Source organism: Pongo abelii, chromosome 16 (assembly GCF_028885655.2).
Source record: "Pongo abelii isolate AG06213 chromosome 16, NHGRI_mPonAbe1-v2.0_pri, whole genome shotgun sequence".
Taxonomy (NCBI): domain Eukaryota; kingdom Metazoa; phylum Chordata; class Mammalia; order Primates; family Hominidae; genus Pongo; species Pongo abelii.
Window position 1 is genome coordinate 88,470,198 of NC_072001.2, and position 24,694 is coordinate 88,494,891.

General features: G+C 39.1%; 1 protein-coding gene, 1 non-coding gene and 1 pseudogene across 9 annotated transcripts in view; 2 read left to right on the forward strand and 1 right to left on the reverse strand.

The window, feature by feature from the left end:
- AKAP13 (A-kinase anchoring protein 13) overlaps nt 1-24,694 on the forward strand; it is a 355,010-nt gene that overhangs the window by 9,004 nt on the left and 321,312 nt on the right. The gene's annotated exons all lie outside the window — the stretch shown is intronic.
- Nucleotides 1-24,694, forward strand: part of LOC129050185 (fatty acid-binding protein 5-like) — a 46,262-nt pseudogene continuing 21,568 nt past the window's right edge.
- LOC112129154 (U7 small nuclear RNA) lies at nt 530-591 on the reverse strand. The gene has a single exon (XR_002911575.1). It is a non-coding gene; the product is annotated as a U7 small nuclear RNA (small nuclear RNA).

Consider the following 24,694-nt stretch of genomic DNA (forward strand, 5'->3'; position numbering starts at 1 on the left):
AAGGCTGCCATGTTGTGCTTGATCCTCCTCATTGCACCATGGTCTAGAAGGTACCTCTAGCCAGAAAGCTGGGGCGATTTTAGGGCTTATCTCATTTGTTTCCTTCTCTTTGGGACTGCAGTTCTATGCTGCCTGTTGTTCAGGCTCTAAAGGATGCTGCCTCATACATTTTGTCCACTTTTCTAGTAGTTAGGGAGGATGCCAGGATAAATCTGGATCTAGTTACTCCATTATGGTTAGCAGCTGAAGTCCTTTGGGTGAGTATGCTTTATTGGTGGTTCTTAAAGTTTCATTACAGGATTCTCAAAATCTTTGGGGTTATAAATAACAAAGAAGTATTTGTTGACTATCTTCTGACACTAGCTCAGCCATTGCTTTGTGGGAAATACAAAAAAATGTAGATATCTTTTAGTTGGAGAGGCACATGGTACATACCTAAGATTAATCAAAGAAATGAATTGCTATGGTGACGGAACAGAAAGAGAAGGATCACTATAATCTATTATTTTCTGCCCCCCCCCCCCCGTGGGGGAGTCTTCCAGTGAAAACCAGAAAACCTGCTAGACAAATTCTAAAAGATCTGTAACACTTGTGATCTGGTGTTTTCATGTAGAAATGCTTGCTTTTGCGTTTTTGTTTCTTAGCATATATGCTTTATGTCACAAGTTGTAGTGAGTCAATGGGTAGAGTGCTGGCTCTTTCAGGCGCATTTGCTATTTATTTACCATGCAGGTTTAGGTAAGTTATTTGTCTCTGAAATCTAATCTTCTCTTTTCTCTTTTGGCAAATGGTTATATGCCATACCTTGTAGGGTTGTTTGTTAATTTTTTCAAGTATCTTTTGTTTGTCAGGCACGGTTCTAGGTAATGGGGATTCAGTGACATCTGTAGTTGCTGCCGTTAATCTATATCCTATTGAGGAAAGCAGAAAATAAACGAGTGAACAAACAAGTGCAGTCATGTCTGGTGGTGATGATTCTAGGAAGGATATGAAGAGTATTAGCAGAGATTGGGGAGGTCAGACAAGGCCTTACTGAGGAGGTGAGATTTGAACAGACCTGAAGAAAGTCAAGGGAGCAAGTCACATGAAGATTCAGAGGAAGTATGTTCAGTATGGAAGGAACATCAAGTGCAAAGGGCCTGAGATGGGAGAATGAACAGGGAGCCTGGTGTGGCTGGAATGGGTGAGAAAGAGCGTGAGGAGATAAGGTTTGTATGTGTAGCCAGAGACCAGATCAAATAGGCTCTTAAGTATGGTGGGAAACAGCTGAAGGATTTGAGCAAGGCATGACAAGAGTTGATTTAGGCTTTAAAAACTTTACTCTTGGCATAGGGAGCAGTAGTGGAAACGGAGAGACTAGTTAAGAGATTTGCAATAGTTCAGGCTAGAGAAGATGGTGGCTTGGATTAGGGTGGTAGCAGCGAAAGTGGTGAGAAGTGGTTTGAATCCATATACACTGAAAATAGAACGATAGGATGACTTACAGATTGGAAAAAGGTTCTAAAGGAAAGAAAGAAATTAAGGAGGATTCCTAGGTGTTTTACCTGAACAACTGGGTAAATGGGGAAGACGTGGAATCAGTTTGCTGAGAGGTTGAAATTGTGATTTCCCTGTTGACATGCTAAGTTTGAGATCTGTGAAATTTTTAAGTGAAGGTATCAGTAAGCATTTGGATATACAGTTTTGGAGTTCAGTGATGGTCTGGACTGGGTGTATGAATTAGAGAATTGTAGATAGAGAAGGGAGAGTAGGAGGTTTTAGTGGGAATTAGGGATATATAAAGCTCCATAATAGGGGCTCATGGCATAGTAGTTAGTAATCATGACAGTCATAAAGCAACCACCACTATGTATAGTAACTAAAGGAAGGCTAGATATGAATGAGGGAAGATGCTAGTGACCTAAAACAATTATCTTGCGTATTACATCAGAATTAGTTAGGATTCCAAACGTGCTGAAAACTTTTCTTCTCTGAGCATGATAAAAATATTAGTGAACTCTATTTTCCATTTGTAGTCTCTAAGGATATTGGTGATAGTGGAAAGATAATGACATTTTTATGTGATGCTAGTGTATTATTTGCATGTACTTCACATACACATATATGAAGATAGTCTGGAAGGAGGCTACTGCAAAGTAGACGAGGGTAACTTTTGATCTTCTGATTTTCTGCAGAGTATATATTTGTCTTTATTCTTTTTTTTTTTTTTAAGACAGGGTCTCACTCCTTTGACCAGGCTGGAGTGCAGTGGTGCGATCTCGGCTCACTGCAACCTCTCCCTTCTGGGCTCAAGTGATTCTCCCACCTTAGCCTCCCAAGCAGCTGGGACCACCGGTGTGCACCACCACGTACAGCTAATTTTTGTACTTTTTGTAGAGATGGTGTTTTGCCAAGTTGTCCAGGCTGTTCTTGAACTCTTAGACTGGAGCGATCCACCCACCTTGGCCTCCCAAAGTGCTGGGATCATAGGTGTGAGCCATTGCACCTGGCCTCCTTATTCTTTTTTTTTTTTTTTTTTCTGAGACAGAGTCTTGCTCTGTCACCCAGGCTGGAGTGCAGTGGCGCGATCTCAGCTCACTGCAGCCTCCGCTTCCCAGGTTCAAGCAATTCTCCTGCCTCAGCCTCCCGAGTAGCTGGGAGTGTAGACATGTGCCACCACGCCTGGCTAATTTTTTTATTTTTAGTAGAGATGAGGTTTCACCATGTTGGCCAGGCTGTTCTTGAACTCCTGACCTCGTGATCCACCCACCTCCGCTTCCCAAAGTGCTGGGATTACAGGCATGAGTCACCGTGCCTGGCCCTATTCTTACTCTTAATAAAAGGAGTTAATAATATTATTTGAGGTTGGGCTCAGTTGGTGAGTTTCTAGGGTAATGGGTTTCATTTGTTTGTGGTTGCTGATATTACTTATTCCATTTTTTTACTATGTATAGTCTATTGTCTTAAAAATGTGAGCCCTTAATTTTTTTTTTTTTTTGAGATGGAGTCTCGCTCTGTCACCAAGGCTGGAGTGCAGTGGCGCTCTCTCGGCTCACTGCAACCTCCGCCTCCCAGGTTCAAGCGATTCTCCTGCCTCAGCCTCCTGAGTAGCTGGGACTACAGGTGTGCACCACCACGCCCGGCTGATTTTTGTATTTTTAGTAGAGACAGGGTTTCACCACGTTGGCCAGGATGGTCTTGATCTCCTGACCTCGTGATCCACCTGCCTTGGCCTCCCAAAGTGCTGGGATTACAGAATAATCTTAATCATAGATGAGAATCAGTTAAGAGTATTTTTTTCTTTTTCTTTTTTTTTTGTTAAGAAATGAGGTTTTGCTGTGTTGCCTAGGCTGGACTTGAACTCTTGGGTTTAAGTGATCCTCGCACTCCAGCCTTCATAGTTGCTGTGACTACAGGCACACGCCACTGCACCTGGCTCTGGGTGGTTTTGAAATGAGTCCATAACAGTTACTGGAAAAATTGTTAGCACATACTCTTCCTACCAGGCTAATTGTGGCACCATTTTGTTGAAAGGGTACTGTATGTTGCATCGTGGTGGGCAGATCTCTTCAGAATAATTGAACTGAGCATGAAGTTGTTTTGTTTTAAAATCTGAATTACACCATCAACATTAACTTAGATTTTTAGAAGTATCCTTTTTCCCAGGTGATAGCTGTCCTAAAGGTGGTGGATATGACAGGGGCTTTTGACAAATTTGACATTTTCAGTAATTCATGAATCACTTCTAAAAACATACTCAGTGATTTGGGTGGTATCTGTAAATTAATCTATCATCCTTGTCTTGGCATTTGAGTTCTGCCTTGTCTAAGTGGGTGTGTTTCTGGAGTGGGAGAAGGGAGATCCGTTGTGACATTGCATGGAAATAATTTCTTTTACGTTTAACAAGCTGGAAGAAAATGGTTTTTGGATGCTTTGTACACAGAGTGTACATCCTCTTGGATGCTTTGTACACAGAGTGGCTGGGCTCAGAATACAAAGGAACTATAAATGAGACTTTGCAGTTTGGGAGTTATTTGGGGAAAAAAATAACGGTAACAAGAGTTGGGAAGTAGAGTTCTAAGTGTTGATTTGATCACATGAAGCCTTGGGGGCTGGCTGAGGTGCTTCCTCTCTTCAGGGATTAAAGGCGTGCATGGGTCAGTGGGCAGTAATAGCCAAAGCTTTTGCTTGGGCATTCCTGCCAAAATAGTGCTGTGTGTATCTTTAGAGCATAGAATAGTGTGTACGTCCAGTCTAGAGAGCTGTTTTTTGAGGTCATTTTCTAAAAGGTGTTTTCGAAAAAGTAAAGTTACTAAAGGGAAGAAGAAACTTGTGTGTGTTTACCTACATGTTATGTTCATCTACATTCTCTTAATTTCTTACAGTAATCCTATAAGATAGATATTATTCTTTCTCCCTTTTTCGATGAGAAAACTAGGGTTTAGAGATTTAAGTTTGCTTCTCTCAAGTCAGTGAACTGCAACTTTGACCTGGGACATTGTTACTATAAACATAACTCTAGTTTTATTATATATGCCATAAGTCACATTTTTTTCACTTTGATGTAATTATATCCAAAGTAGCCAGTTTAAAATTCCATTTTGTTCTTTGGTGCAAATAGAAAATCATTGTGGTCTGCTCTTAAAGTTTTCCTAGAATTCTTAAAAACATGCTAGGCGTCCATGTTTGTGCCTTGAAAGTAGCAGAAACTTGCCAATAGAATTGTAGAATTGTATTTTCCTTCACATACAGAAGCTTTGTGGATGGACATTAATAATTAACATTTACACATTTGTTCACATCTTCAAAGTGTTTTACAAACATTTAATTAGTTCATGTGTAAACTATATAGGAAGTTGAAAAACCAGTTTTTAAGGTTCATTTTAGTAGTACTGAAGTGTTAGGGGGAGAAAGAGTAAGCAAGTCCTCAGTAAGAAAAATACAGGTATGCACCATGAAGTTCTAAACATCTTTTCTTACCCCCCTAGCTTTCAGCCCAGTTTGGCTCATATCAAACATGTTTTTTGGGTGCGTATCTTCTGCGTAATGCAGGGGAGTGGATTATGTGGACCCAACAGAAGACACAGGGTGGAATGGTTGGGGAAAGACCTGGGTCATGTAATGCAACTTTCTCTTCCGTAGTCCCTTAAATGTGAATTGTCCTTGATTCATCCCTTTGAGCATTTTGAGATGTTGTTGGAGCAGAGACTCTGGCAAATGAATGGAGCATGCCTGTTAATTTCTAGGGAAAAAATCTTTTATTTTTCACTCTTGATTTAGGAAATAATAGCTCTGTAACTAGATACTTCGCTAGTTTCCTCACTACTGTTTGTCACCTGATTCCATCTCCTCTCCTCCCACCCCCTGATAAAATGGCTTTAACTTGGCAAGGTTTGTAGTTGGAAGGAGGCAGTAGTCCCAGTTTAGCTGGGTTCTGTCACATAATTGACTGTGTGACCTTAAGCAGGTTACTACTCTTTTGCCCTTGAGTTCTTTTGTTCTGTGAAATGGTATTTGCTGACTCACCTTTCACTGAGTCCTAGAAGGATGGCCAGAGAAAGATATAAAACTTAGGCTCTTGGACATGAAATGGGACAGATGTTATTTTCACATTAGTGAGGCTTCTTCAGAGTTGCAACGACTCCTTTCTACTTTGTTTGGAGTAATAATTAATTTTCTTACTATTCTTGCCAACCTTATTACTATAAACACTTTTTCTAATACAGTACAGTAAATAGAATTATTTGATAAATAGTGTGTCTGGGTAATTTCCTAAGACAGGACATGCAAGTTCCTTTTCATCATTGCTTATAGCCCATTGTTCAGAGGAACCGTTCATTGTTCAGAGGAATCTTTGTGTAGATAACCTTGCCAGAGAAACCTTAGTATGTGATGGCAGAAAGGAGAAGAATTCTGATAGCTTGGCATGTATATTTAATTAAATTTTTATCATGAATGAGAATCTGTTCTTTTAATGGGGCTGTGTAAGAATGGCCCTGAACTTTTGCCTCTATCCAATAGTATTGTTTTTCAAGTCTTTCTTTTTTTCTCCATCCCTTTCCTTCTCTTCTTGAAATCTGAAAATTTAAAGGTGGGATGAGTTGGCTGTGGCTGTTGAACCTCTTTGTAACATGAGATACACCCAGGTTTAAACTTATCTTTCTGTTCTGCCAAGATTTATGGTAACTTGGAAGGAATATTGTACAGCTGGACATTGAGTAGTACTATATATGAATTATGAATAATTGAGATTGGCTTAGTTAAACAGTTAAAGTTACTCTTTTATTTCAAAGGATATCTGAAGGTAATGTTTATGTATCTTTTTGAAAAGGGAGACTTTTTTGATAGGACAGATTGTATGTATAAGACAAGATAGAAGTTTTCTTTTGGAAACCTAGCTGGTTTCCAAACAATCCAATAAATGATTGTTTTTCCTATTTAGATTAGGGATTTGAGTTGTACTGTTTTTGGTTACCTCTTTGATTTTTCCATATTGTCTTTGCCCAGCGTTCATTTCCTTTCTCTGGTTAATTTAGTAGGATGTATTGTCAGATTGCCCACTGAATAGATGGGGTAATGTAATATCACATGTCTATCTTTCCTCCCAGATTATAAACTTCTTGAGGACAAATTTTATCTGCTTTGTTTATTGCTGTATCCCCAGCAACAATGGCACATAATAGTTGCTTCTCAAGAAATATATGGGTTGATGGAAGGATGAATGAATTTTTGACTATACATACACACACACACATGCATACATATACACACGTAACATACATGTATATGTTAAACTTAATAAAATCCATCCTGTTGCGAATAAATGAACAGATGTTTATTTTTTCTTTTCTAGCATTAGTTTTAGTTTGATTTTGGTCCGTTTAAAGCATTCCTTTTGGGGAAAGAGAAGACACCGTGTTAAATGGAAGTTTGGTGTTGACCAAGTTTGGTGGTAAAATCTATACAGCTCTTGCCTGGTTGTTGTGCTTGGTCCATGGAGGGCTCTGTCACTTTACATTTTAACCTCTTCAGCAGCTTCATTGGCGTATGGATGGTTGACCTAAGAATGTGGGCGCATGATGTCTGGCTTAATTAAAAAACAAAATTATGACTGTAAAACATGTTCACAATAGAACAGTAGAATTGACTCATACTCATTACCCAGATTCTAGCAAGATTTTGCTATTCTCTACCTGCATTATTTTAAAAAAAAGCTTTGTTTTGACGTAATTCATATACCATAAAATTCACCCATGCTTTACTGTGTTTGTCCTAGTTGTCCTGAAAGTCACTACCAACTATTCTTTTTAGTGATTTTTAAATGGTATTTTTACTCCAATGTATAATACTGTAAACCATGAAATGCCTCTGTAAAACAAGGCACGATAGGTTTCCAGGATATGAAACAGACAACTTTAACTCAAAGCAAATGAGTGCTGAGTAGCCTATTTTCCTTTCAGCAGAGTAATTGCAGAAATAGGACTGCAAACCTTTTATTAAGCACTTTTATATGAAATTTGAGGTTTCTGTCAAATTAGACATGGAAAATTAAAGCTGCACAAATTACTGATCTGTGCAGTTTTTTTGAGTCCTCTCGTATGTTAGACTTTTTTTTTTTTTTTAAGATAACTGTTTCTCTTAAGTACCAGCATAGGAATGCTATGATATATACATAATTATTTTTGTTTTCACGTCAATAGTCTTTTGTTTCCCCCATTGAATTTGGTGATTCTCCCCCCCCACCGGAGGATTATTTTTTAAATAATGCATTCCCAAGTATTTGGATTTTTGTGAAAGAAAATACTTTTTAAGGTAATTGAATACCTCTGTAAATCTTGTATTTCCTTAATAATTTATTTGGCAATGTATTTAAAAATAGTGTTGATATCTTAAAAGCTTTCATTTGAAGGCCCAAAAACAATTGATACATTGTTTTTCATAGCACTTTTTGTAAATATTATGTCCTAAGTGCATAGATTCTTTGAAATACTCCTCTTTCACCCCCTCTGTGGTAAAGAATTATTTTGGCTGCTTTGCCAAAAGTGCTTGTGGCAGTCTAAAGATGATCACTTTATTAGTTAGCTCACTGGGATATGTGCCCATAAATGGAGAGTTTTCTTTCCCGAGCTCAAATAAAGGTAATGGTTCATCTGTGAGATATCTCGGGGCTCAAATACTAATGCAGAAGAAAAATTATATTTATTCTCTCCCCTCAGCCTTGATGCATGTTGAAATCTGCAGGGACAAGTTCACTAATATAATAGCTGTTATTTATTGGGAACCATTATTGATCTATTGGTAGCTATTATTGATCTAAGTGTCTTATGTAGATCAGGTCTTATCTCTGCAAGGAAGGTATTTTTATGATTTTACCAGAAAAGGAAATTGAAGCTCAGAGAAATTAATAGCTAATTTTATATATACTTCATTCAGCATTTTATTTAAGGCCTGTTGTATGTCAGGCACACTACTGGGCGCCAGGGATTGAGGAATAAACAAAATAAGATGTAGTCACTGCCCTTAAAGCACTCATGATTTTGTTTCTTGATTGATAGGCAGTAACAATAATAGTGATAATTGCCATCATTTATTACTACTTTCCATTTGCCAAGTGTAGTAGTGAGTACTCTACAAACCCTTATCTCATTTTAATCCTCGTAACTCTAATCCTCACAAAATGTGTAAGTATACATATTTTATGGATGAGGAGACAGAGGCCCAGAGAGGCTCGACTTGCTCAGGGTCACACAGTTAGTATGTGGCTGAGTTCATACTTGAACATGGGTCTTACTCTAGAAGTCATACTCTGCTCAGGATTCCTCATTCTGGCAAGAGTTGAAACGAGTGATTATGTGAAAGGGACATCATTGTGAGCTATTATTTTGGCAGAACTTTATGTAACTTTGACTTTGCCAGTAGATTTATTTTTATGGTTAATCTCTTATTCTAGGAGTCATCAGATCTTTCATGATTTATGAAAGACATTTTTAATAAGTCTTATTTTTATTACAACAGTAATGTACAGTTCCTCTAGAAGTTTAGGAACTGTAGTCCCAAAAAAGTACACATAAATGACAGTACCTAGAGAAAATTGTTTGGTATAATTTTTCTTTCCAAACTTGAAAACTTGTAGAGAGTGTGTGTATGTACATATATACAACCCATATGTAGAATAGCCATATGTGGCATATTTTATGTACTCTTGAGCATAAACAGGTTATAAAACATTTCATCAATATACCTTTATATGATTTCTTTTTTGTTGTTGTTGACACAGAGTCTCACTCTGTCGCCCAGGCCAGAGTGCAGTGGCGCGATCTCTCCTCAGTGCGACCTCTGCCTCCCCAGGTTCAAGCAGCTCTCCTGCCTCAGTCTCCCGAGTAGCTGGGATTACAGGCGAGCACCACCACGCCCGGCTAATTTTTGGATTTTTAGTAGAGATGGGGTTTCACCATGTTGGCCAGGCTGGTCTTGAACTCCTGACTTCAAGTGATCCACGTGTTTCCGCCAGCCACCTTTATATGATTTCAAGTAACTGACATAGTTATTTTAATGGCTATATAGTATTTCTTTGTATGGACTTAAGTTTGTCTTCAGTTCATTTCCTATTATTTGAATAGGTTGTGTATCTTTTTTCCCCATCACCCTTCCTCCTGCCCCTTTCCTCTATGCTATTATAAACATTGCTTTGAAGAACAGCCTTATACATACATCTGTGTGTCCTTGTTTACTTTGTTAGAGAAATGGAATTGTTAGGGCAAATGGTGTACATTTCAGCAGCTGTTCATAGATATTGTCAAGTTGTCTACAGAAAGCTTATGTCATTTATACTTCTGGCAGAATATGACAGTTCCTATTTACTATTTCCCCATAACCTTTAGAAAACACGTTTTTGAAGTTTTAGATGCCATAAGATAATTAACTAATAGAATTACTGGATTACTGGCAACCAAAGAGAAAATGAAAGAACTCTGTATTTCTAAAAGGATATGAAGAAGCTCATGAAACATAGTTACTGTCCTCTTAAGTGCTAAAAGTTAATCTGAGTTCTCAATATTAAAAGACACATGGAGGAAACTTTCAAATAAAGTCACTGATATCATGTTCCTTCGGCTTGTTCATGGTTGTCAGTTCAAATTAACTCCAGCAATAAAACAGGGAAGTATTTGAGATAAGATTTAGAGATGCTAAGGAATAAGGTCCTCTTCTACACAAAGAGCCTTGTGAAAGATGATCTGTGGCCATTCTGTTGCATATCTAAATGCATGCTAGAATTAATGTTATAGCTTATTCATTTATTTATTTATTTATTATTTTTTCTAGAGATGGAGTCTTCGCTGTGTTGACCAGGCTGGTCTCAAACTCTTGGCCTCAAGTGATCCTCCCACCTGGGCCTCCCAAAGTGCTGGGATTACAGGCATGAGCCACTGAGCCTGACTGTTAAAGCTTTTAGTTCTGGGCCAGACTCAGTGGCTCACACTTATAATCTCAGCACTTTGAGAGGTTGAGGTAGGAGGATAGCTTGAAGTCAGGAGGCCAGGAGTTCAGGACCAGCCTGGGCAACATAGTGAGAGCCTGTCTCTACAAAATAAAAATTAAAAAATTAGCTGGGTGGTGATGCATGCCTGTAGTTGTAGCTACCTGAGAGGCTGAGGTGGAAGGATCACTTGAGTCCATGAGTTAGAGATTACAATGAGCTACGATCACACTGCCTTTACTCCAGCCTGGGTGACAAAGCAAGATCCTGTCTCTAAAAAAAAAAATTAAAAAAGAAAATTTAGTTCTGAAAGTACAAATATGTATAATCCACATATGTTCCTCAAATCACAGTTACATATTGACATCATGGTTTAGATAATCAAGAAAACAAGCAAATTAAACATTGGAACTGTGTTCTTGACTTTAATATAGGCAAACCTTTTTCTTTGAGCCAAAGATTAGTTAATTGGTCTCAGCTATAACAATAATTTTCAATCATAATATTTGTGAAGGTTTTCTGTATTATAAGTAGGAAGAACTAGTTGTATAGGAAGTTGTAAGTCAGGTAGGTGTGTAAGGTGATCTCTTGGCACTGTTGATACACCAGTTTGTCTCTGTTTTGTTGAACATTCTTAGGAGTATCTTGTTGATATTCAGCTTATTTCTGGTTACAGAGAAATAGCTAATTAATTATAATTTAGTAGCCATATATATATATATGTGTGTATATATATATATATTTTTAAACAGAGTCTCTGTTGCTCAGGCTGGGGTGCAGTGGCACAATCTTGGCTCACTGCAACCTCCGCCTCCCGGATTCAAGCGATTCTCCTGCCTCAACCTCCCAAGTAGCTGGGACCACATGTGTGTGTCACTATGCCTGGCTAATTTTCATATTTTCATTGGAGATTGGGTTTTACCATGTTGGTCAAGCTGATCTCAAACTCCTGACCTCAGGTGATCCACCTGCTTTGGCCTCTCAAAGTGCTGGGATTATAGACACGAGCTACCGTGCCCGGCATATTATATCACTAGAAGTAGAAATTTGATTTATGATGGTTCTATAATAAAGTCTTGGAACATGTAGATAGTTAATTCAGATGTGGGAGGGCTTCTGTGGTCTTGAAACCACCCAGTTTTTTATGTAGTATACCTGATTGTTGAACTGTTTAGTTTCGTTATAAAGTCTAGATGTTACTTTGTTTTGGTAAGGAACCCTATGTGGAATTTTGAGGACGTCTTCTCTGCCAACCTGAATTGATCAGAATTTTTGTAGGCCTCCCAAAGGACCTCTGTTTAGGAAATCTTTTGGGGCAAGGCCAGCTCTGATTTGTTTTCTCTGTTACAACAGCATTGTTTGGACTTAAATCTCAGAAGTGTGCCATTCTGCTTTTTTACTGTTTCCTCCCCCTGGTAACTTGAGCTATAATAAACTGTTTACCAAAGAAGCTAGTCATTTTTGTCTCGGTATTCTCTTAAACTGTCCCTTTGAGGTTGCAAAAAAAGAGAGTAATAACAATTAGCAGGTCAGCCAACAAATAGGGCCTTGGTATCTCACATTTCAGAGGATTCTTCCTTAGGTCTCACTACTTTCTTTCCTATCTTAGGGATCTGGGATAAACAATTAGCTTGGTAAATCAGTGGTAGGAATTAAATGTTTCTATGCAGTTTTTCTGGGACATAGGACAGTAATAATGGGGAACAAAATAATAAGAGAATGAGTAACAAGACAGTAGTAATAAGAATGCCAGATTAAAAATAGGAAGGTGGAAACTCACTGACTGGTAGAAATGTAAAGGATACATTCTGATGTAAAGCATTCTGTAGCTGAGAAAAACTTGTTAGTGAACAGACACTGGATTAGGATTCAATAAATTTGGCTTAGTTTGCTGCCAACAACCTTGGGCAAGTTGCTTAGCCCACGCCACCTCAATTCTCCCATCAAAAATGAAATGATTAAACTGTATCAGGTTTTTGTTTGGTTCTTTGTTGTGTTTTCCCCAAAAGGTATCCTCAAGTCCTGGAGATCCTTGGAATTACGTCAAGGGCCCAAATGGGATTGGGGAGAGCATGAAAAAGAGAGCAAGTGGTGCTACACAGAGTAGTTCCACTTTCCTCTAGTTTATTTTTGTGAGTTTCCTGTAATGTTTCCTTCGAAGACACTTCCATGGCCAAAAAATCAGTTTGGAAACATCTCGACTGAAATATGTTGAAAGTGCCTTCTGGGGCCTAGGATTTGGTGTTTATGAATCTCCATCTATTGGCTGGATGTCTTTGTTCTTGGTATAAGTCTTTCAGGGTTAGGGAAATTTTACTGGCTGAATCATGAAGGAATTGTATAATACAATGGATGATTGTGGTATCTGACTACTAGGCTGTGCTCTGATGTTAACTGCCCGTGAGATATTTCTCAAGTAAGCAATTAGAAATTAAAGTACTTTTTAGCTCTCCGGGAGCTTGGGAAATCCTGATAAAAAGATGCAAAGAATCATATTCCTTGCTTATCAAAACCTATTTATACTAGCTGCGATTTTTTTTTTCCGAGCACTTACTCTGTAGCATTTTATCTGTATTGTCTCACTTAACCCTGGGGTGGTCTTGTGAAGTAGCTGGAGTTAGCTCTGCCGTAAATGGTAGTTGAGGCTTACTGAGATTGTGTAGCTTGGCTAAACTCCCACAGCCAGGAAGTGCAAGAGCTGGGGTTTGAAACTAGGATTGTGTTTCTAAAATATGTACGTTCTTTATTATGTTCACCTGCCTTTCTTAAAGTTACAGGAGTTTTGTAGCTGTGAGGTGTTTTTAATAGCACTGCTATTACTGATGTTTTTCATTAATGAAATCTGGTGATATAAGTGATTAGCAACTTTCATTGTTCTTAATTGCTTGTTATGCCAAGGACTCTTAATAATAGGGCAGAAATGATTTGATCGTATTGTATATACCATTCCTTATCTGTTATGTTCTCATAAATAAGGAAAAAATGAGAAATTTATGAGATTAGAGCAGAATGAAATAAGCTATGTTTTCTTTAATGGTTGGAAATTATTCCTGAAAGAATAATAGATATGAAAAAAATCTAAAATAGGTGATGCTAAATTCTTTAGAGTAAGTGAACGTACAGAGATTAGATTGTTTTATGATCAGTGTGGTGCTAACTTTGATGCCCTAAGAATGGATTTACTGTGGTGGTACCTAATGCAAAGAAATTGGGCATTTTTTTTCTTCACAACATAATTTATTGCTGGACACTGTAAAAATATCAAAACGTGGTGGGCATTAGTGCCACTCACTACAATTTCTAGTTCTTCTTTTTGCATGTGGAATATCACATTTCCCAGCCTATTTCAAGATGGCATGGTCTTGTGACTTGCTGTGTCGCATGGAAACGTGTCACTTTTGGCTAGAAGCATTTAAAAGCTGATGTGAGGTCGGGAGCAGTGGCTCATGCCTGTAATCCTGGCACTTTGGGAAGCTGAGGTGGGTGGATCACCAGAGGTCAGGAGTTCGAGATCAGCCTGATCAACATAGTGAAACCTTGTCTTTACTAAAAATAACAAAAATTAGTCGGGCGTGGTGGCGCATGTCTGTAATCCCAGCTACTTGGAAGGCTGAGACAGGAGAATTACTTGAACCCGGGAGGTGGTTCAAGCGATTCTCGGTGAGCCAAGACCACACCATTGCATGCCATCCTGGGCAACAAGAGCAAAACTCTCTCTCAAGAAAAAAAAAAAAAAAAAAATTCTGACGTGAAATCCTCTCTCTCTTTCCTTGCTTTTGGGACCTGGAAGCAAAAGTAGCTATGACAGTACCACATGACGAAATCAGGTTGGAATACTGCCCCGAGGCTTGAAGGATAGCTGCCCCAGAGAGTTGCCTGGAGCCATAGTGATCTTTGAGTGAGTGAGGAGTAAACTTCGTTGTGTTAACTTCTGATACCTTCTGGTTGTTACCATAGTATAATCCAGCTTATCCTGACTTTACTACACACATCATCAGAAATCATTAGTGTAAAAGATTTTTAAGGAGAGGGACTGACCAAGATTGAAGCATAATTACCTCGGATGCAGATAAGGTCAATAGCATAGTTAAGGGCAGGTTTTCTCTTTTAGCTGTCACCTGTTTTATGTTCTGTCAGTTTATTCTTCTTTTAGCTCAGCTTTGGTCATATCACTGCCCCATTTAAAAACAGTAGTTCCTCATTGCCCACAGAATAAAATCTGAGTAAGGCCTGCCACAGTTTGGTTCTGCAACAACATGCTTTAAAAACTGTTCTCTCACCATGGTGAAGTATTTATCATCATGTGCCTTTGCCCATTCATGCATTTGAGAAACATATATTGATTACTTTGTGTGCCAGTGCGGAGGCTAGACCCTCGGGACACACAGAATGTTCCTTCCCATCTGTTCATGTCCAATTCTGCCTTAGCTTTTCAAGCTAAGTCTTGAAGGATATTTCCTACATAAACCCTGCTTCATTCTGACAGTTAGGTTATAAGCTGTCTTTCTGACCTCTCAAGCATTTCTGGCACACTGTTTCCTATCCTGGTTGTAAAGTTATATGTGTGTATCTCATTCCTTTTACTGGGCTAGTGTCACACCTTTGTATCTTTAGTACCTAGCTCCCAGCTTATGGTAGGGGCTCAGTAATCTTTACTGAATGAATGGCTGTTAGATTGTGACTGTGTTGAAAAGCCAATGATTAATTTGCCTTTATTTGACAAATTGTTACTATCTTTAAAATTCTTTTGCCTTCCTTGCTTGCACTTACCACCTTCTAGCTATTATCATTGTGTGTGTTCATTCTTAGTACTCAGTAGGGCCTTATGTGGCAGTGGTTGTGTTTTTTCTTTTTTTCATAAGCTATCTGGAATGCTGTATCCTAGCACATTCTGATGAGCTTTCCTTACCATTGTTTAAGGTCTGTTTTGTGTTTTAAAGATCCATTGTGAACTTTCTTAATGTGACTTCTAAGTCTAGAGCTTATAGAATAGATGAGTCATGTGTTTTAATCGATTCAGACTTAGTTTTGTCTTGGTGTCTTGTTGTTTCTACTGATGTTTTCCTGAAAGACTTGTGCCTTTGAATCAGAGTTCTGAACTGATACTCTGGTTTATCTTCGTATGGTGTAAGTCTTTCCCCTTTTACTAAAAAAGAGCTTTGAACTGGGTAGTTTAAAAGACCCAGATTCTAGTTTAGTTTGGCTTCTAGCTCACTTTGTTAACTTTGGTTGTGAAGTTTGTATCCACGAAACAAATGAGTTTGACAAAAATCCATGATTCACATACTGATTTTACTATGGACCGGGTAAGTTATTTGAATTCTAATCTAGTGTGGATACAAAAATTGGACACAAAATTCTGGTAGAGTTGGCATAGGATGAAGGAAACTTTATTTATTTATTGAGTGCTTACTATGTGCTAGATGTTGTTTTTTTGCCTTATTCACTAACCTGTGAAGATTTTATCTCTGTGTTTTAGTTACAGAAATATGAGATACAAAGAAGCTAGGATACTTATTGAGCTAGTAAGGGCAGGATCCAGAACTTCGGCCAAAGTCAATTTCATTCCAAAGCCAGTGTTCTTTTTGTTGCAGTTTGCAAGCAGTTCCAGACTTTTCTAATGGAGTAGCCTTTATGACAAATGAAAGGTGTTGTATATGTCTCTTGAAGAAAGTACTCGCTGTTGCATGTGATACTACTGGTAGAATACCTGCCCTCACTCCCGCTCTTTTTTTTGAGACAGTCTTGCCCCATCGCCAAGGCTGTTAGAGTACACTGGTGATCACAGCTCACCGCAGCCTCGAACTCCTGGGCTCAGGCAGACCTGCCACTTCGGCTTCTTGAGTAGCTAGATCTATAGGCATGTGCCACCACACCCGACTAATTTTGTAATTTTTATTTTGTAGAGACAGGGTCTCACTGTGTTGCCCAGGCTGGTTTCAAACTCCTGGCCTCAAGTGATCCTCCTGCCTTGGCCTCCCAAGGCCAAGGGATTACAGGTGTGAGCCACTGAGCCAGACCAGAATGCTCTTAAGATACAAAAACTAGAGTGGATAAATAAACTATTTCTCTGGATCTTCAATTAAGACTGCACACCCCACGGTAGTGCAGTTATTCCCATTGTGCCTGTAAGTGTGCTTTACCATCCTAAGTGAAGGGACCATGATTAAAATTCCCATGGCATTGTGTGGTTTTATGATTGTGGTTTCAAGTCTTGCTCTCTCTCAACTAATTTTTGTGACCTTGACTAGAAATAGCTTTTTTTTTTTTTTTTTTTTCCTGGAGCTGCAGTTCCCTTGTGTGTAAGATGGGAAAAACAGTACCTATTTTATATACCATGTTGCTTGTCGCTGGACACATATGTGTCCAGCAAGCACTTATTTTCTGTCTGTGGTTGTACCTATAATTGAGGAGAATTTTTTTTTCTTTAAGTGTAGATCAATTATGGTATAGGACATTGGAAGGTAGAAGAAGAGGTACTATATACAGCAGTTACTGACCTTTCCAGTCTGAATTCCTATTTAGAAATAAGAATTTAGAAATAAACTAGTTATGCTATCTGTGTTACTGTTTTAGGAGACATGAATTGGCTAATAAGTTGTTTGCAGTGTTGTTTCTTTGCTAATTTTTGTAAATGTAATTAGATTTCATAACATTTTGTGTTAGGAGAATATAGACACTTTGAGAGAAAAATGCATAATAAAAGCTAATTTGATGGTTTCTAGGGGCAGTTTTATTTTGAAATTCCTTTCAGCAGACAATATGAAACAGCATATTATGGGCTAGGCCCTGAAAGAACCAAGGAAGAGTAAAGCACAGTCCTAGGCCACAAAGAGTGTGTCTCTGGAGGATGAGATCTCTGGATTTTTTGTCCTGCTCACAAAACAGAAATAATACATTTTATGCTAGTTACAAGTAGTATAAGCTCAGCGAAGAAATGTTTCCGCAGAAGGAATATGCACCAGCCACTAGGAGTGCAAAGATAATTGGGGTATAGTGAGAGATACGGAAATTTATTGTGTAACAGTGTTACAGTACCAACTTTGTGGTATACAGGCTTCTAAGGAATACAGACGAGGGATGAGGGATGGGACGGGTGTGCTGGGTCTTTTTTTTTTTTTTTGGGACGGAGTCTTGCTCTGTCGCCCAGGCTGGAATGCAGTGGCGCGATCTGGGCTCACTGCAACCTCCGCCTCCTGGGTGCAAGAGATTCTCCTGTTTTAGCCTCTCGAGTGGCTGAGACTACAGGCATGCGCCGCCATGCCTGGCTAATTTTTATTTTTAGTAGAGACAGGGTTTCACCATGTTGGCCAGGCTGGTCTCCAACTCCTGACCTCAGGTGATCTGCCTGCCTTGGCCTCCCAAAGTGCTGGGATTATAGGCATGAGCCATCGTGCCTGGCCTGTGCTGGGTCTTAAAGCATGAGTAGGAATTTGCCAGGCCTGGGTTGAGAGAAAGAATGGAATGATGGTTCTGCTGTGATAAACTGTGTGCAAAGAAACAGACGTCAAAGAGCTTGGTGTGTTTGAGCTCAGTGAGCAGTGAGGTGTAGAATTATTTCGTGTGGATAGGGTGTGGTCACCGAATTAGGTTAGAAAGTCAAAATGGGATGGGTGGAAGCTTTAGTTTGTCCTCTTGAAGCAAAAGGGAGGATAGTCTGGTTTTGTTTTGGACACCTCATTCTGACAGCAGTAGAGGATAGTGGCTTGGCAGAGGGAGAAGGGAGCATTGCCTCTCAGACAAGTTAGAGGAGGCCATTGCCATAGTTTAGGACAGATTGTGAGGGCCTGAATGCAGTGAGGTTGGAAGGGAGCCGGCAGATCTAATGGACGTTTTGAAAGTTGAATGGATGAAACTTGGTGAGTAGATGGTGGGAATTAGGAGGTGGTAGTTGTCCAGAATAACTGGAAATTTCTAGCACAGGCTGCTGGGTGAATGAGAGTGCACTGAGGGGCATGATTCATTCTGGCATGGGAGAGGAGTTGGCTTCCTGGAAGTGGTAATGTTTGAGTTTGGCTTAGATTACCTCATTCAAAGTGGTTCCTGATTTTGCCCACAATCTATTTTAGAGTCCATTTATTCATCTAGAAAGTACCAAGTGCTTACTGCATGCCAGTAATTGATATTTTAAGAATATTAAAAAATGTTAATTGTGGTAAAATACACATACCATAAAATTTACCATCTTAACCATTTACCATCTTAATCATTTTTAAATGCAGAGGCAGTGGCATTTAGCACTTTCACATTGTCGTGCAGTTATCACCACTGTCCATTTCCATGACTCTTTTCATGTTGCAGAACGGAAATTTTGTACCCATGAAATAATAACTCTCTATTTCTCTCTCCTCCGTGTCCCTGGCAAATATTGTTCTACTTCCTGTTTCTATGAATTTGACTATTGTGGGTACTTTATGTAAATGGTACCACACAGTCTGTGTTCTTGTGACTGGCTTACTTCACTTAGCACAGTGTCATTAGAGTTCATCCATGTTGTAGCATGTGTCAGAATGTATTTCCTTTTTAAGGCAGAATAATATTCCATTGTATGTATATACCACATTTTGTTTATCCCTTCATCCACCAATGGACACTAGAGTTGTTTCCACATATGGGTTATTGTGAGTAATGTTGCTTTGACCGTGGGTGTACATACATCTTTTGAAGTCCCTGCTTTCAGTTCTTTGGCGTATGTACCCAGAGGTGGAATTGCTGGATCCTATGGTAGTTCTATTTTTAATTTTTTGAGGAGCTGCCATACTGTTTTCCACAGTGGCTGTACCATTTTACATTTCTAACAGCAGTACACAAGTGTTCCAGTTTTTCTGTACCCTCACCAACACTTGTTATTTTCTGTTTTTGTGACAGTAGTCATCTTATCGCGTGTGAAGTGATATCTCATTGTGGTTTTGATTTGCATTTTTCTAGTAATTAGTGATGTGAGCATCTTTTTATGTGGTTATTGGCTATTTGTATATCTTCTTTGGAGAAATATTTGTTCAAATCCTTTGCCTGTTTTTTATTTTTATTTTATTTTAATTTAATTATTTTTTTGAGATGGAGTTTCACCCGTCGCCTAGGCTGGAGTGCAGTGGCACAATCTCTGCTCACTGGAACCTCCGCCTCCCAGGTTCAAGCGATTCTCCTGCCTCAGCCTCCTGAGTAGCTGGGATGACAGACGTGCACCGCCATGCCCAGCTGATTTTTTGTATTTTTAGTGGAGACAGGGTTTCATCATGTTGTCTAGGCTGGTCTCGAACTCCTGACCTCAGGTGATCTGCCTGTCTCGGCCTCCCAAAGTGCTGGGATTACAGGTATGAGCCACCATGTCTGGCCCATTACCCTTTTTTTAAATTGGTTGTAGGAATTATTTATGTATTCTAAATATTAAACTCTAATCAAATAAGAGTTGCTAGCATTTTCTCCCATTCTGTGGGTTGCCTTTTCACTCTGTTGATTATATTCTTTGATGCAGCTAGTAGTAGTTTTTTTTTTTTTTTTTTTTGAGACAGAGTCTCGCTTTGTCTGTCGCCCAGGCTGGAGTGCAGTGGTGCGATCTTGGCTCACTGCAAGCTCCGTCTCCTGGGTTCACGCCATTCTCCTGCGTCAGCCTCCTGAGTAGCTGGCACTGCAGGCGCCCGCCACCACACCCTGCTAATTTTCTTGTATTTTTAGTGCAGACGGGGTTTCACTGTGTTAGCCAGGATGGTTTCTATATCCTGACCTCGTGATCCACCCGCCTCAGCCTCCCAAAGTGCTGGGATTACAGGCGTGAGCCACCGTGCCTGGCCTGATGCAGCTAGTAGTTTTTTAATGAACCTTAAATTATAAGGGAGGTTGTTGCTTTTATAGTAAGTTTATTGAGCTCAAATGAAGGAATTAGTTTCCTCCATTTTCCTTTAGAGGAGTATGATACAATTTTATAATTTGAAAAAGGGTTGGTATTCACTTTTTCTGGAATTTTCCTTTCTAGGTATGATTTGTGACCTAGTATCTTTTGAGTAATGTCTCCTTCCTTTCTTTTCCATGGCCCTCAGGTGTGGTTATTAGAATAAGCATCATGACCATGACTTCCCCGGGCTGGTCGCTCATCAGCAGCTGTCCAGTTAGAAGCAAGTCTGGTCATACCTGCTTTTGTGTACCATGTCTTACAGTTGTAGTTGTCTTGGGGCTGTCTCCCTACTCATGCCCTTCTTGTCGACTTTCACCTGGGTCATGAGAGTGGCTTCAAAATAGGTCTTCAGCTTCAGATTTCTCTTATTTTTCCTGTACACTGTTTCGACTGGCCTTTCCAAAACACTTTTCAGGGGCTTTGTGATGCTTTCAGAATCAAGTTCAGACTACTAAGCCTGGCAGTCCAACTCCTTCTACCTTGACCTTAACCCCTCTTTGCAGTTTTTTTCTTCCCTGGTCATTAGTATATTGGCAGTGTTAGTCAAGGCATTTTATCTTCCTTGGACAGGGGTAAGGTGCTTGACAGGTGGGCCATTTCTCTTCTGTGACTCTTCAGATTTACCGTCTGTCACCTGGACGTGCTTGTGCTGTGACCTTTGCTTGGAATGCTGTCACCTCTTCAGCTTGCCTGGTTTTTCAGGGCCTAACTCAAAACCCTTTCCTCCTTGAATCCTTCTCTAGCTGGTCCAGCCCACAGAGTTCATTTTCCGTTCTCAGAATGATTATGGCATTTATTTTCTGTGCTGTTTCATTAGGCAATTGATTGTAAATGGCTGTGTATTGTGTTAGCTTTTTGTGTGTTTTTAAGAAAATGTTCTGTCCCCTTTAGTTCCTTGTAGTACTAATCATGACTTGTACTCTATACAGGTTCTACACAGGTAGGTAATTGATGGATCTTCATTGATCCTATAACATTGGTTCTCCAAGTGTAGTCAGTAGACCATTGAACATTCCTGAGACCCTTTCAGTGAGTCTGTGAGGTCAACACATGAAAACATTATTTATCTTTTTATAGTGTGCAGACATTTGTCCTGATAGTGCATAGTGCAAAAGCAACAATGGGTGAAGCTGCCGATGCCTTAGAATCAATCATGACAGTGAACTAAACTGAGCTCAGTAATCATGGTATTCATTACAGTCATGTACTGTGAGTGAGAAATAATGCCAGTTCCACTTATGTCCGTGATGAAGTAGTGAACATTATTACTTTTATTAAATCTCAACCTTTGAGCACACATTTAAAAATGTGGGAAGAAAAGGGAAATATGCGCAAAGGAGTTCTGCACATGGAAATGTTGTGGTTGTCTTGAGGAAAAGCTCTTGTGTGATGGACATTAAGGTGAACTAACTGCTTTTTTTTTTTTTTTTTTTTTTGAGACGGAGTCTTGCTCTGTCCCCCAGGCTGGAGTGTAGTGGCACGATCTCGGCTCACTGCAAGCTCTGCCTCCCGGGTTCACACCATTCTCCTGCTTCAGCCTCCCGAGTAGCTGGGACTATAGGCGCCCACCACCACACCCGGCTAATTTTTTGTATCTTTCGTAGAGACGGGGTTTCACCGTGTTAGCTGGGATGGCCTCGATCTCTTGACCTCGTGATCTGCCCGCCTCGGCCTCCCAAAGTGCTGTGATTACAGGCGTGAGCCACTGCGCCCAGCCAACTAACTGCTTTTTTAAATGAAACTCCATTTTTATTTGAAGGGAGGACTGTGATAAGCTGTCGTTATCCAGAAATTGGGTATTTGGCAGATATCTTCTTGAAAATAAAGCGAGCCTTTTACTTCGAGGAGGTAGTGGAGAGTCTTTGTTGCCAGTGATAAAATTTGAGTTTGCAAACGAAAATCAGAATTTTGGAAAACATATATTCGCCACCATGAGCTTGACAGCTTTTCAGTATTTAAAAGCTTTATGAGTATAGTAATGATATTAACAAATGTGATTTTTGATATTGTGTAATGAAATGTATCTACATTTGGAAGATCTGCATAACTCAAGGAACCAGTATTTTCACAAATGATCAATGTATGATGTTACAGCAAAATCATGCTTGGTTAAACGATTCATTCAAAGTGAAAGACCAGTCACTTTTAATGTAACAGAGTACAAAACTCTGTTGTCATTGATAACATTGATCGTTGATAGGGTTTCAGATTTCACATTGATAGGGTCATTGATAGGGTTTCAGATTTCACATTGTGACTAACCGTTTAAGAAACTACCACTTGTCAAGTTTTGGTGTAACATGGAAAAAGAATATTAACAACTATCCCAAAAGTCTGTTAAAATACTACTCCTTTTTCAAACTGGGTATCTGTGTGAGGCAAAATTTTAAAAATGAACTTCCCCAAACAGTGTAACAGTTTGAATGCAGAAGCAGATAGGAGAATCCAGCTGTCTTCTATTAAGCCAGACATTAAAGAGATTTGCCAAAATGTAGAACAATGCCATGTTCTTATTTCTGTTTTGTTTTGGAAAACAGTTATTTTTCATAAAATTATGTTTATTTCATGTGTAATGAGTTCATGGAATTTTAAAATGAATTAATATTTTATAAATTTTTCAGTTTTAATTTCTGATACAATAAAGTACCAATAAATATAACCCACATAACAAAAGCTCTTTGGGATTCTCAATTTTTAAGAGTAAAAGGGAGGAATCTCAGGCAACCAAGAACTTTCAAACCACTGATTATAGCTTACAATGGATTGAAATAAGCTGATCCTCATGAAATACTTTAGTTTCTTATTTGAAAATCTTTATAGAAACAACACAGAGGAAAATAATTAATTAGTCTCTACTTTCATAATGCTGAGTTATATTTATTGGGCACTTAATATGTGCCTGACACTGCACTGAACACCTACCTATATTATCTCCTCTAACCTTTGTCTTATCCTGCAACGTATATATTACCTTAGTTTTGCAAATCAGGGGGCTAAGGCACTGGCGGGTCAAGTCATTGGCCCAAGCTTATTTAAGAGGTAAGTAGTAGAGCCAAGTTTTAGACTTAGTTTAAGTTGAAATTGAAAGCCTGAGCTTTTCATCATGATTTTCTGCTGCCTCACAGAAAAGTTTGTAAGTCAGCACTGTGTCTGCACTGCTAATTGATCCTTAGGAAAAGGTGCAGAATGCCATTGTCTGAAGATTGTTGATGCAAGGTTGAGCAGTGGCTGAAGATCCTGCGCATGTTTTCTTTTTATCCCAGGTCACGTAGTCTTGTACTGTTTTGTGGAACCGTATCTTTAGAAGGTGGTTCTTTCAGAACTTCAGACCGTAACTGGAAGACTGTGGGCTTAGTTTCTTATGGTTACTGGCAGTTAGTATGTGAATCTAGCTCAAGGTTAGAGAGATTTTCAGGATGGCTGTAGTTCAGTTGTCATTGCTTATGCCAGTTCTTACATTTCATTCAGGAGTATAGAAACTTTAGATTGTCTGAAAATGTTATTTTCAGGAGTTTTCCCATTGGGAGACAAGGAAATGGGGATGGAGTTGAAGTCAGGTGAAGGTGAGGAGAATAGCACCATTGCTCTGACCTCTGGGTTTTGGGTTATTGTGCTGCAAGCATCAGGTGACTGAAAAAGCAAACGTGAAAGTACAGATTCAGAGAGGGGAAGTGACTCGACCCAGGCACCCTGCACAGGAACATGTGTCATCACGGTTTCAGCTCCGGATGGTGAGATCACAGTGTGTTCTCAGGCCCTTGTTAGGATTCTTAGCACAACAGATGTTTCTGCTTGGTGGGTTTGTTGATTGAGAGCGCCTCAGAAACATTTATATTCACAGTATCCCACGTGCCTAACTAACTCAACTTTTTATTACGTAGACAGCTACTTTAAAATCGTCTTGGTACATGTATTTTGAAATTTATATGAACAGCTTTATTCACATTATCCATTATACTCCTCTATTAAGGAATATACGTATATTTTAATTATACTTTATTATACTCATTCAACTTTCATTGTTTTCTCCAACATTTTTTACCACCTCAGTGGAAATGGAAATGAGAGTACCTGTTATAGCCTGAAAAGCAGAGAAAAAAGGTGTAATTCTTTTTAAGGTTTTTCGTCATGTTTAACTTACGTGTTATTCCCAGATTTTTCTCTGATGTTCATACTGTCTCTTGAAACCAGTCTTCCTTTTGTTCAGCACTATTGTGGCCTGTGTATAATTGGTACTTGTCTTTCAGATTTGTATTCTGTAAACAGGCTTTGATGGGGCAAATTTAAACTGTTGTAAAGATTGCCTATTGATTTCTAATACATGTTTTGTGGTAGAATTGAATTGC